This window comes from Chrysemys picta, chromosome 22, assembly GCF_011386835.1.
Source record: "Chrysemys picta bellii isolate R12L10 chromosome 22, ASM1138683v2, whole genome shotgun sequence".
Taxonomy (NCBI): Eukaryota; Metazoa; Chordata; order Testudines; family Emydidae; genus Chrysemys; species Chrysemys picta.
This window is the reverse complement of record NC_088812.1, coordinates 6,888,865-6,901,253: the sequence shown is the minus strand read 5'-3', so window position 1 is coordinate 6,901,253 and position 12,389 is coordinate 6,888,865.

Below are 12,389 nucleotides of genomic sequence, written 5' to 3'. Positions count from 1 at the left end.
AGGGCGAAAAAGTATTTGAAGAGCAACTACGAAAAGTCACAAAAACGAACAGCAAACATTGTTTTAGGTACATGAGCGGCAGAAAGCCAAACAAGCAGTGGGGTCACTGGATGAGCCCGGTGCTAAAGGAGCACTCCAGGAAAACAAGGCATTGCAGAGAAGTTAAATGGATTCTTTGAATCCGTCTTCACTGCAGAGGACGTGAGGGAGATTCCTGTGCCTGAGCCATTCTTCTTAGGGAACAAATCTGAGGAACTGTCCAAGACTGAGGTGTCAGTAGCGGCGAATTTGGGATAAATTAACCAGTAATAAGTCACCAAGGCCAGGAGTCCTGAAGAAACTTTAACATAAGAAATTGCAGAACAACTAATTGTGGTATGTAACCTGCCACATAAATCAGCCTCCGGACCAGATGACTGGTGGATTGCTAATGTGGTGCTGATTTTTAAAAGGCCCCAGAGATGATCCTGGCAAGTACAGGCGGGTAAGGCCAACTTCAGTACCAGGCAAATTGGCTGAAACTGTAGTAAAGAACAGAATGATCACACATAGACAAACACAATATCTTGGAAAGAGTTGTGGAGAAAAAGACACCCCCCCCCCCAATTGCCTAAACCTTGGTTTGTGGGCCTGGGCCTAGCTTGTTGCTGTCGGGCCCAAATCCTAAACCAAACTGGCTGCGTCCCATGACGGGAGGGCAGTAAAAAGCCCCAGAAGCAGGAACTATTTGCAATGTGTGTGGCCTAAAGGCTGTTGAAATATAATAACTGCTTGAATAAGATAATATTGTAACCAATAAGCATAAAGCATTTATAACTGTAACCAATAAGCGTGAACGTGTATATCTGTAACCCATGCCCTCCCCTATACCAGTTGTATAGCTATCCCTTGAGATCATTGTACCCCGTGAGAAGCATGGTGTAATGGTACCCCATAAAAGGTATGGTTGCTAAACACTGGAAAGTACCAGTGGAGACCCTAACCCATATTACAGCCATAAACGGTATGTTTGCAACCACATTGGAAAATACCAAAAAGACCCAAGAAGACCCTAACCCTTGACATGTGGCAATTTCAAATAAGGGCAATTATTACTCAAGTGTGTGATGTATTTGCAGTTTTAAGCTTTAGATACTCGAGCGATGCCTTGTCTTGGGGGAGTGGTTTTGATACCGCTGCCCCCAACGCGTTGGTGTGCATTCAATAAACGGGCCTCAGGCTTGAGTCTCTGATCAAATTACTGCCTGGGTGGCTTTTTCCATGACAGAGTCAACGTGGCTCTTGTAAAGGGAAATCATGCCTCACCAATCTATTAGAATCTTGTGGGGGTCAACAAACATGGACAAGGGGGATCGAGTGGATATAGTGTACTTGGACTTTCAGAAAGCCTTTGACAAGGTCCCTCACCAAAGGCGCTTAAGCAAAGTAAGCTGTCATGGGATAAGAGGGCAGGTCCTCTCATGGATCAGTAACTGGTTGAAAGATAGGAAATAAAGGATAGGAATAACTGGGCAGTTTTCAAAGTGGAGAGAGGTAAATAGCAGGGCCCCCAGGGATCTGTACTGGGACCAGCGCTGTTCAACATAGTCATAAATGATCTGGAAAAAGGGAGTAAACAGTGAGGTGGCAGTTTGCATAGGGTTACCATATTCAAACATTTAAAAAAGAGGACACTCCACGGGGCCCCGGCCCTGCCCCAACTCTGCCCCTTCCCTGCCCCCAGCCCCGCCCCAACCCCACCCCTTTTCCGCCCCCATTCCAACCCCTTCCCCAAAGTCCCTGCCCCAACTCTGCCCCCTCCTCTGAGCACCCCGCATTCCCTCTCCTCCCTCCCGCTCTGATCTTGGTTGGGGGTTGCTAAGTGCTTCCCTGCTCCCCACTCGCCCTGCAGCCCATATGCCCTTGCCTGCCCTGCTCCTCCTCACCCTGCAGCCTCTGCACCCCCCCGCCCCTGCAGCCTCTGTGCCCCCTGCTCCCCACTCGCCCTGCAGCCCCTGCACCCCCCACCCCTGCAGCCTCTGTGCCCCCTGCTCCCCACTTGCCCTGCAGCCCCTGCACCCCCCGCCCCTGCAGCCTCTGCGCCCCCCGCCTGCCCTGCCCCTGCAGCCTCTGCGCCCCCCCGCCCCTGCAGCCTCTGTGCCCCCTGCCTGCCCTGCTCCCCCTCGCCCTGCAGCCTCTGCGCCCCCTGCCTGCCCTGCTCCACACTCGCCCTGCAGCCTCTGCGCCCCCTGCCTGCCCTGCCCCTGCAGCCTCTACACCCCCCCCCGCCGCCTGCCCTGCTCCCCCCGCTCACCAGGCAGAGGGAGAGCTGCAGGCTCCACGTGGACTCAAACACTGCCACGCTACTCTGTGGGGGAGGAGGGAGTGGGGGAAGGAGAGGGACTCTGGCTGCTAGAGGCCCTAGTGGCTGCGAGCGGCTTTCATTCAGGCCAGGCGTCCAATCAGCCGCGCCGCACTCTGCAGGAGGGGAAGGGGGAAATCCTGGACATTTCTACTTGATTAGAAATCCCCCCCCCCCCCCCCCGGACGGCCATTTAAAGCTGAAAAACCCGGACATGTCCGGGGAAACCCGGACGGATGGTCACCCTAAGTTTGCAGCTGATACAAAACTACTCAAGATAGTTAAGTCCCAGGCAGACTGTGAAGAGCTACAAAAGGATCTCACAAAACTGGGTGACTGGGCAACAAAATGGCAGATGAAATTCAATGTTGATACATGCAAAGTAATGCACATTGGAAAGCAGAATCCCAACTATACATGTACAATGATGGGATCTAAATTAGCTGTTAGCACTCAAGAAAGAGATCTTGGAGTCACTGTGGAGAGTTCTCTGAAAACATCCACCCAATGTGCAGCGGTTGTCAGCAAAGCAAACAAAATGTTACAGGGGAGGGATAGCTCAGTGGTTTGAGCAATAGTCTGCTAAACCCAGGGTTGTGAGTTCAATCCTTGAGGGGGCTACTTAGGGGTCTGGGGCAAAAATCAGTACTTGGTCCTGCTAGTGAAGGCAGGGGGCTGGACTCGATGACTTTCAGGTCCCTTCCAGTTCCATGAGCTAGGTATATCTCCATATGTTACGTTATTATTAATGTTGGGAACCATTAGGAAAGGGATAGACAAAACAACACTAACTATCACAATGCGGCTATATACATCCATGGTACACCCACACCTTGCATACTGGGTGCAGCTCTGGTCCCCCCGTCTCAACGAAGATTTATTAGAATTGGGGAAAGTACAGAGAAGGGCAACAAAAATGATCGGGGGATGGAACAGCTTCCGTAGGAGGAGAGATTACCAGGCCTGGGATTGTTCAGCTTGGAAAGAGACAACCAAGGGGGGATCTGATAGAGGGCTACACGGTCAGGAACAGTGCAGAGAAAGTGACCAAGGACGTGTTATTTTCTCCTCATAACACAAGAACCAGGGGTCACCCAATGAAATCAGTAGGCAGCAGCTTTAAACCAAAACAAGGGGGTTGCCAGGGGATGCTGTGAAGGCCAAAAGTATAACTGGGGTTAAAAAAAAACACCTAGCTAAATTCCTGGAGGACAGGTCCTCCAATGGCTATTAGCCAAGAGGGTCAGGGAGGCAGCCCCATGCTCTGGGTGTCCCTAGAAGCTGGGACTGGAGGATGATGGATCACTCGCTAATTGCCCTGGTCCGTTCATTCCCTCTGAAGCATCTGGCACCAGCCACTGCCAGAGACAGGCCACTGGGCTAGCTGGACCCTTGGGCTGCCCCAGTGTGGCCATTCTTACGGGGCGAGAGGGCAGGGTAGATAGAGGGGTAGTTCTGGGGGTGCTGGCAGGTGCTGGAGGAGGGGGTGGCCAGCTGTCTAAGGGATGGGGGTAGATGCATGGGTAGGTGGAGGGGTGTGTATGGGCACTGGCAGAGCTGGGGGTGGGGCGGCATCCAGGGCTGGGCTAGCAGGGGGCTGTGAGTCGGGATTAAGGGGCACCGGCCCAGGTGGGAGGGGGAATTTCTCCAGCGCTCGCTATTGCTCTCTGCGGTATTTGAATCCCATCCAAGCAGGTGCCAGCCTGGGAGATTTCCCAGCCGCCCAATAAAGTCAGGGTTTATTTACCGCCCTTGATGGCTTTGAAGGGCCAACGCCGCCCTGTGTCATGACAGCGAGGTGGGGGGTCCCTGAGCGCCCCAGCATGTCGGGGACAGGCACCGGATGTGGCCAGGTGGGACTGTCCCCCTGCACAGGCCAGGTCTACACTCCACCTCTGGCAGAGACAGGGCCCCTCCAGGGTTTTTGCCCCCCAAGCGACGGAAGGAAAAAAAAAAAAGCCGCGATTCGGTGGCAGTTCCATGGCGCCGCTTCATTCTTCGGCGGCAATTCGGCAGCAGGTCCTTCCCGCCGAGAGGGACTGAGGGACCCGCCGCCAAATTGCCGCCGAAGAGCTGAACATGCCGCCCTTCTTTATTGGCCGCCCCAGGCACCTGCTTGCTGCGCTGGTGCCTGGAGCCGGCCCTGGGCAGTGAGACCGAGAACAGAGCAGGCCATGGTGACGCAGCCCCAATATTTCCAGGCACCGCCCATCCCTGAGGGGACTGACCTCTGCCCCCAGCTCTGCCAGTGCCCCTCAATCCCGACCCGCAGCCCCCTGCTAGCCCAGCCCTGGGCTCTCCCCCCCCCAGCTCTGCCAGTGCCCCTCAATCCTGACCCGCAGCCCCTGGTATCCCAGCCCTGGGCTCTCCCCCCCGCAGCTCTGCCAGTGCCCCCAATCCCGACCCGCAGCCCCTGCTAGCCCAGCCCTGGGCTTCCCCCCAGCTCTGCCAGTGCCCCTCAATCCTGACCCGCAGCCCCTGCTATCCCAGCCCTGGGCTCTCCCCCCCAGCTCTGCCAGTGCCCCCAATCCCGACCCGCAGCCCCTGCTAGCCCAGCCCTGGGCTCTCCCCCCCCCCAGCTCTGCCAGTGCCCCTCAATCCTGACCCGCAGCCCCCTGCTATCCCAGCCCTGCCCCCCCAGCTCTGCCAGTGCCCCTCAATCCCAACCCGCAGCCCCCTGCTAGCCCAGCCCTGCCCCCACAGCTCTGCCACTGTCCCTCAATCCCGACCCGCAGCCCCCTGCTAGCCCAGCCCTGGGCTCTCCCCCCCCCCAGCTCTGCCAGTGCCCCTCAATACTGACCCGCAGCCCCTGCTATCCCAGCCCTGCCCCCCCAGCTCTGCCAGTGTCCCTCAATCCCAACCCGCAGCCCCCTGCTAGCCCAGCCCTGCCCCCACAGCTCTGCCACTGTCCCTCAATCCCAACCCGCAGCCCCCTGCTAGCCCAGCCCTGGGCTCCAGTAGTGTCTCCGACTACAGGCGTATCCTTTGAAGTGGCTTGTGAGCCTTGTAGCCATGTTCCCCGTGTGCTGTGTTTGAGACGCTGCCAGCCTGCCCCAAGCTGCAGGGGGTGGTACCTGGCCCTGGCCCGGTGCTTTGTGACCCAGCTGTGCCCACATGGCCCCGTCCCATTGCTCGCTGTAAACAGCGAAAGACCCAGTAGGTCCCAAAGCTCATCCATCCTGCCCCAGCCACGGAAATGCAGCCACCTCCGGGGAGGAGCAGGACAGAACCCTGCAGAAGCCCCTGGCACTGGGGCCCCTTTGGGGTGGGGGGGACAATGCCTCCAGGGGTGATGCAGCATGCAGAGCCCTGGCCTGACGGGGAGGGGAGGGGCTCATTAGACGGCGGGGGGGCGGGGGCGAGGTGGCTGAGACGGGAGCTGATGCAGGACCGACCACCCGGCTCTATTTACATAAGGGACTTAGTGCTAATGCCCTGCTGGCAGGGAGAGGCAGCGGATGGGGGCGGGACTTGGTTGCTCCTTGCCGGCTACCATGCCAAGAAACCAATTCCAAGTCCCCTTCCCCCCAGGACCCCCCTTCGTCAGCTCCCTCCCCAGCAGCAACCTCCGAATAGCTGGGCTAATGGAAGGACCTAGCTAGTTATTCTGCCCCAACCGGGATCCCACTTCCCCAGCATTCCCAGGACAGGCTTGGAATGCAGTGGGGCCTAGTGGTTAGAGCAGGGGGCTGGGAGCCAGGACCCCTGGGCGCTCTCCCCAGCTCTGGGAGGGGAGCGGGGTCTAGTGGTTACAGCGGGGTTTGTTGCGGGTCAGGACTCCTGTGATAGACTCACTGTGTCAGCTTGGGCCAGCCCTCTCCTCTCTGTAAGCCTCAACCCCCTCCCCACAGTGTCACCTCTCTGCTGTCAGCGAAGAGGGAGATGCAGTGTCAGCAAGCAACCGGCAGCAATGCACCCAGATCCCCAGCTAGTGTAAACGGGCGTCACTCCACTGGAGCCGGATCCCCAGCTAGTGTAAACGGGCGTCACTCCATTGGAACCAGATCCCCGGCTGGTGTAAACAGGCGTCACTCCATTGGAGCCAGTGGTGCAAGTAGAAATCATTTCTTGCCGTTAACAGTACTGCACTCATGGGAGGGACACAAGGGGGCGGCACGTGACCTCCCCACAGGACCCTCCATGTGACTCCTCCCCACCCTGCCCCCAGCCCGGGGCCCCCACACTCTCCCCGTCCCCTCCGCCAGATGCAGTTGTCAAATGATGCTTTGGGTGTCACTGGGGATCCAGCAGCACCCAAATTGAAAACTTCTTAAATGAAAGAAAGATAGGAAGGAATCACCCCACTTTCCCTTAACACACTATCAGTGTTTCCCTTATGTCCAAACTAAACTTCTGCCAGCTCGCCTTTCTCTAAGGGTATGTCTTCACTCCTGGGAGAAAGTCAGCAGCCATCTGATCTTGGCCTAGTCCAAGGGAGAAATCAGCGATCAATGAGGCTAGAACAGTCTCTGTACCGTATCCAAGTCATAAGTCCATCTGCAAAGGATCAAGGAAATATGAAGGCTCCAAATTACCTTAAAGTCCTCGGTCCCTTGGTGAGAATGCTCCCATCAGTATATGTTCATAGTCCAGAGACTGGAGCAGGAATCGAAACCACCTTCCGTCCCCCCACCCCTCCCCTCGTGAGGACTCCTGGCCAACTTAACAGCCCAATGCATATGCTAACAAACTTAAACCGAGCCTTTGTTTACATTTGTTAGCATGTGTATTGTGCTGTGAAACCCACATAAAGAATGAATGCCCTCCTTAGCCCCGTTCTGCTCCTTTAAGGGGGGGGGCAGCCTCCCCAAGTCTTTCTGGTACCCCGAACCCACTAAAAATCTCTTGCCGGTCCTGCGTTCTGGAGCGTACCACCGATGGGGTCCCCAGCTGCAGATCTAGCGCTGCATTTACACTGATGCTCTGACAACAAACTCTTCCTTCAAAGCCCAGCGGCCAGGAACAGGCCTGGAACAAACAGCAACCCGGGACAGGAACTGATTTCAAACCAAGCCTCACCCCAGATAACTAGCCTGCGGGACTCCCTGCCACTGGGTGTCAGCGAGGCCAGGGCACCGGGGGCTTAGACACGGGGATGGACGGCAGAAGTGTTTTCTGGGCCTGGGCGGGATACCATGTACTGGGGAAAGGCGCTCTAATGCTTCAGGGCGTGCCACTGACCGCCTGGGGTCAGGCAGCAACTTCCTCTAGAGGTGGGTTATCCCATCATCCCATCACTAGGGGTTCACCAGGCTAGGTAGTGATTCGGGGGGCAGGGAGGAGACGGGATACCAGGCTAGATGGGCCCATGGGGCAACAACTCCTGTGACTCGGATGTGCGGGCTGGGGAGCCCCCAACTAACTTCCGGCCGTAGGGAACAGTCGGCTGCGCCCATCACCGTTACATCAGACCCCACCCAGATGGATCAAAGGAAGCTGCCGCGTGGTCTGTCTGGCAGGATGCCCAGGGGCCGAATCCTGCATTCAGCGACGGAAGCGTCAATCCAGAGGGTCCCCCCAAGAGCAGGGGGGTAACTCAGGCTTTGACACCCTGTAATGGAGGGGGGAGGGAATCGGGGGAGGTGGCTGACCCAGCTGCAGGTATCTTTGCTGGGGGTGCAGACATGCGGGGGCCTTGGTTACAAACAGGGTGTAGAGAGAGCGGGGGGACTGGAGCCGAGCAGCATGTGGGGGCGGGGCAGGGCTGCATAGGAGGAGGCTCTTGTGCCAGCACCAGGGATGGAGAAGATTTGGGCCAGGTGGGGAGGAGGCAGGGCAGGGGGCTGAGATCCAGGGAGGGTGGGGGTCCCTGGGCTGGGCAGAGAGGGTCAGGGGGTGGAGGTAGCTGGGCCAGATGGGGAGGGGTGGGGAGTGGAGGTCCCTGGGCTGACCGGAGAGGAGCGGGGGGTGGGGGTCCCTGGGCTGACCAGAGAGGGGTGGAGGCTGGGGGGTCCCTGGGCTGACCGGAGAGGAGCAGGGGGTGGGGGTCCCTGGGCTGACCGGAGAGGAGCAGGGGTGGGGGTCCCTGGGCTGACCAGAGAGGGGTGGAGGCTGGGGGGTCCCTGGGCCGGCCAGAGAGGAGCAGGGGTGGGGGTCCCTGGGCTGACCGGAGAGGGGTGGGGGCGAGGGTAGCTAGGCTGGCCAAAGGGGGAGGGGGTGTCCCTGGGCTGGGCGGGGTCGTGTCCCGCATACATTTCACCACCCGAGCGGGACAGGAAGTTGCCCCAGGCTCTTGGGTAACTCCTGCCAGGGCAGGGCCTGCTGGGAAGCTGCGAGGGGGGGCAGATAGGAAGGAGGGGGGCTGGAAGCTCTGAGAGGCAGATTAGTCTGGGTGCCTCCCCACATCCTCTCTGGCAACAAGGCTCCCCTCTTCCCCCCCCCCCCGCCCAGAGGGGATTCCCAGCCCCCTCCCTGCTGTGCCAGCAGTTACCCCACGTCCTGAGCCTGTGGGGGTGGGAGCAGGGGCTACCCCTTGGTGACGGTGCCAGGGCCTGGCCCGGCCAGCGGATGCGTTGGTACCTGGCCAGGCGCCAGCCACCTGGTGTGAGACTCCCCAGCAGGATCCGCCAACGCCTCTGGATCTCATCAAGGGGATGCGTGTGTGTGTGTGTGTGTGTGTGTGTGTGTGTGTGTGTGTGTGTGTGTGTGAGACACACTCCAGGCCCCATGCTCGGAGAACCCCTCCTCTCCCCCCCAGGTAGCTCCTGGAGCCTGGGGAGGGGAAAAGCCCTTCCATGAGGGGGAGGGGTAGCGAGTGCCTCCTGGGGTATCTGGCCTCAGAGGTGAGATGCCTGGACTGGCTGGACCATCAGTCAGTGTCCATATGGAGTGGGGTCGAGTGGTTAGAGCGGAGGGGCTGGGAGCCAGGACACCTGGGTTCTATCCCCAGCTCTGGGAGGGAAGTGGGGTTGAGTGGTTAGAGCGGAGGGGCTGGGAGCCAGGAGGGAAGTGGGGTTGAGTGGTTAGAGTGGGGTGGGGCAGCTGGGGGCCAGGCCTCTTGGACTGTATTCCTAGCTCTGCTACTGACTGCATCTGAAGAAGTGGGTGTTTTACCCACGAAAGCTTAGGCCCAAATAAATCGGTTAGTCTTTAAGGTGCCACCGGACTCCTTGTTGTTTCGGCTACTGACTGACCTCCCAGAACTCCCCCGCTCTAACCCTCCAGCCCCCGCTCTCCTTTCCAAAGCAGGCATGGAACCCAGGAGTCCGGACTCCTCGACGGGATGACGTGCTCAGAGATGGCTAGATAGCAGCGGGCGAGAGGGCTGGGGCTGGACAACAGAGGGGTGTCCGTCGGCCGAGCTGCGTGGCTGATTCATGTCCCCTCCCCGTGGGCAGGAATTCCTGCTGCCGGGCCTGTATCCGGCTGAGATTAGCCCTGTCAGGCCAGGCTGTTCTATGTAACAGAGGCCACGTCACCGGCACGGCTCGTGCCTGGGAAGGGGCGTCACCTGTGGGGCCTGGCCCACGATCTCCTTGGCAGCACTGGGAGAGCCCAGGGGAGCGGTTCTGGAGCTGGGGGGTATTTGGGGAGGGGAGGGGGAAGCAGGTGACCAGCATGGGGCCAGTGGGGGTCACAGGGCAGAGCGACCCTCACGTCCCCTCGTGCAGCCAGAGAGCAGGCAGGGTTTGTACAGTCAGAGCCTTAGAGAGGCTGTATGGCCTAGTGGCTGGGTGCTGGCCTGGGGCCTTGGATGCCTGGGATCTCTTCCTGCCACTGACCTGCTGGGCAACCTCAGTTTCCCCTCCCATCCTTTGTCTTGTTAGACTGTGAGCTCCTTGGGGCAGGGACTGGCTCCCACTCTGTGTCCTTGAAGAGCCCGGCATAACGGGGGCCTGATCTCGGTCGGGGTCTATGCAGTGCCCGGCACGTCGGGGGCCTGATCTTGGTCGGGGTCTGTGCAGCGCCCGGCACATCGGGGGCCTGAGCTCGGTCGGGGTCTGGGCAGCGCCCGGCACATCGGGGGCCTGATCTCGGTCGGGGTCTGTGCAGCGCCCGGCACAAGGGGGGCCTGATCTCGGTTGGACCCACCCGGCGACATTTATTGGAAGAGCCCCAATTCATTTTCTGTCTTTCTCTTAGGAACACGGGAGCTGACAGGCTGGCTGAGCCCGGATGTCCAGCTAAGCCAGGCTCCAGGCTCCGCCCAGGATCCTGTCAGAGCCCTGTGGTAGCTGATGGGGGCTAATCTCCCCTGCCCCAAGGTCTCGAGCCCTGAAGCAGGCAGTTTTATCTCCCATCCCTATAAATGTCCAGTCCTGCTTTGCATCGTGCCAAATTCTGGGCCTCAGCAGTTTCCTGTGGCAGGGAGTTCCACAGGCTACTCGTGCGCTGTGTGAAGCAGCATTTCCTTAGATCAGCTTTGAATTTGCTGCCTGTCAGGGCCTCTCTCGTGCCCACACGGGGCAGACCAGTGCCCTGAGAGTGCCAGGTTGGGCAGTGACGCTGCAGCACCTTGGTCACCAGTTTCCACAGGACCCTTAAGGGACACAGAAGCACGTGCACCTGCCCAGAGACCGCCACGCACGCAACTGCGCATGGACCCACCTGTGCACTCCCCCCCCCAGACATGCATGCACGCAAATATGCATAGACACGAGCACACAGAAATGTGATGCACACACAGCGGCACACACAAAAACGTGCCTGTGCACACACAAACGTGAACGTGCGCAAACAGGTACACAAGCAAACGCGCACGTGTGCTCTTGGGCGCACACATCGGCGTCGAACACACGCAAACGCACACATGCATGCATCTGCAGGCAGGCACGATGCTCTACGTGCACGCACGCAAACATGCATGGACACACGCGACCACTCGGGCGCACACATGCGAACATGCACAGGCCCCAGTGAAAACCTGCATGCCCAGCTCTGCGTACACGTACCCACATGGACAGGGGAGACCTCGCTCGCTCGCCGGCTGGTCCTGCTGCTGGGACCCTCCCTGAGCGGATCCCTGCCCTGGCTGATGCTGGGCTCGGCAATAACCATATTTTATGGCTTGTTTTCTCCTGGGATGTTGCATGTTCTCTGGATGAGTGTGTCAGCCCAGACCTCCTCTGAGCAGCCCAGACGTCCCCGGGGGAAGGAGCTGCTGGGACTCCACTCCCCTGAGCCCGGCTATCTTCTTGGAGCAGCTTGTTTGAGTTGCTAAGGAAAAATGGTCTTGGGACAGGGGCTGGGGGGAACACAGGAGATTGGGGGGGGCGGGGAATGCAAGAGATTGACAGGGTTGGGGGATTGCGTGGGGGGGAGCACAGGAGAGGGGGTTCGGGGGGGGCACAGCCCTTGTGGGGGGGTATCCTGCTTGTCCCCTCTATCCCTTTCACCTTCCAAGTCCTGCTGAAGGCGGGTCAGGGTCGCGCCCCATCACAGACAAGGAAAACTGAGGCACAGAAACTGGGGGCGGGCAGGAAGGGAAGGAAAACTCCTCATGGTCAGGCAGTAGCAGACCCAGTTCTCCAGGCCATGCCCCCCAGTCCAATGCCCGAAACACATGGGGCGACTCGGCTTGGGCGCCCTCCTGTGACAGCTTGGCCCGGAATAACCCCGATCTGTCCCCGGGGGCCGGGACCGTGGCTGCCGTCCCGTGAGAAGTCCGGAGGTTTCTGTCTGGAGTTGGCACGAAAAATCGAAAGGGTGGAAATTTCCAGGCACCAAAAATCCGCAAAAAGCGGTTCCACCGGGGCGATCGTAGCGCGAAGGGGACAGGTTCCGCCCCAAGTCCAACCGCTTTGTCCTACTTTCAGCCTGGCGTTGGGTGGGCCCGAAGTTAAACCTGGAAACGAAAAGGCCTTTCAAACCCAGCACGTCGGGAAATCAGTTGACAAATCAGTGTTTTTCGGCAAAAAGTCCCTGGCTGGCTCTCTGGGGCTCCCAGCTCCGGTCTTGGCTGGGTGAGGCTGCACTAGCTGCGTCTCCAGTCACGCCAGCGCTGTTGCTGAAGCCGTACGGGTTTATAAAGGCAGGCTAACAGCCAGGGAGAGGGACAAACCAGGTTCTCACCTGCCTGTGTGATTCTGGTCAGATCGCCACTCCTTAA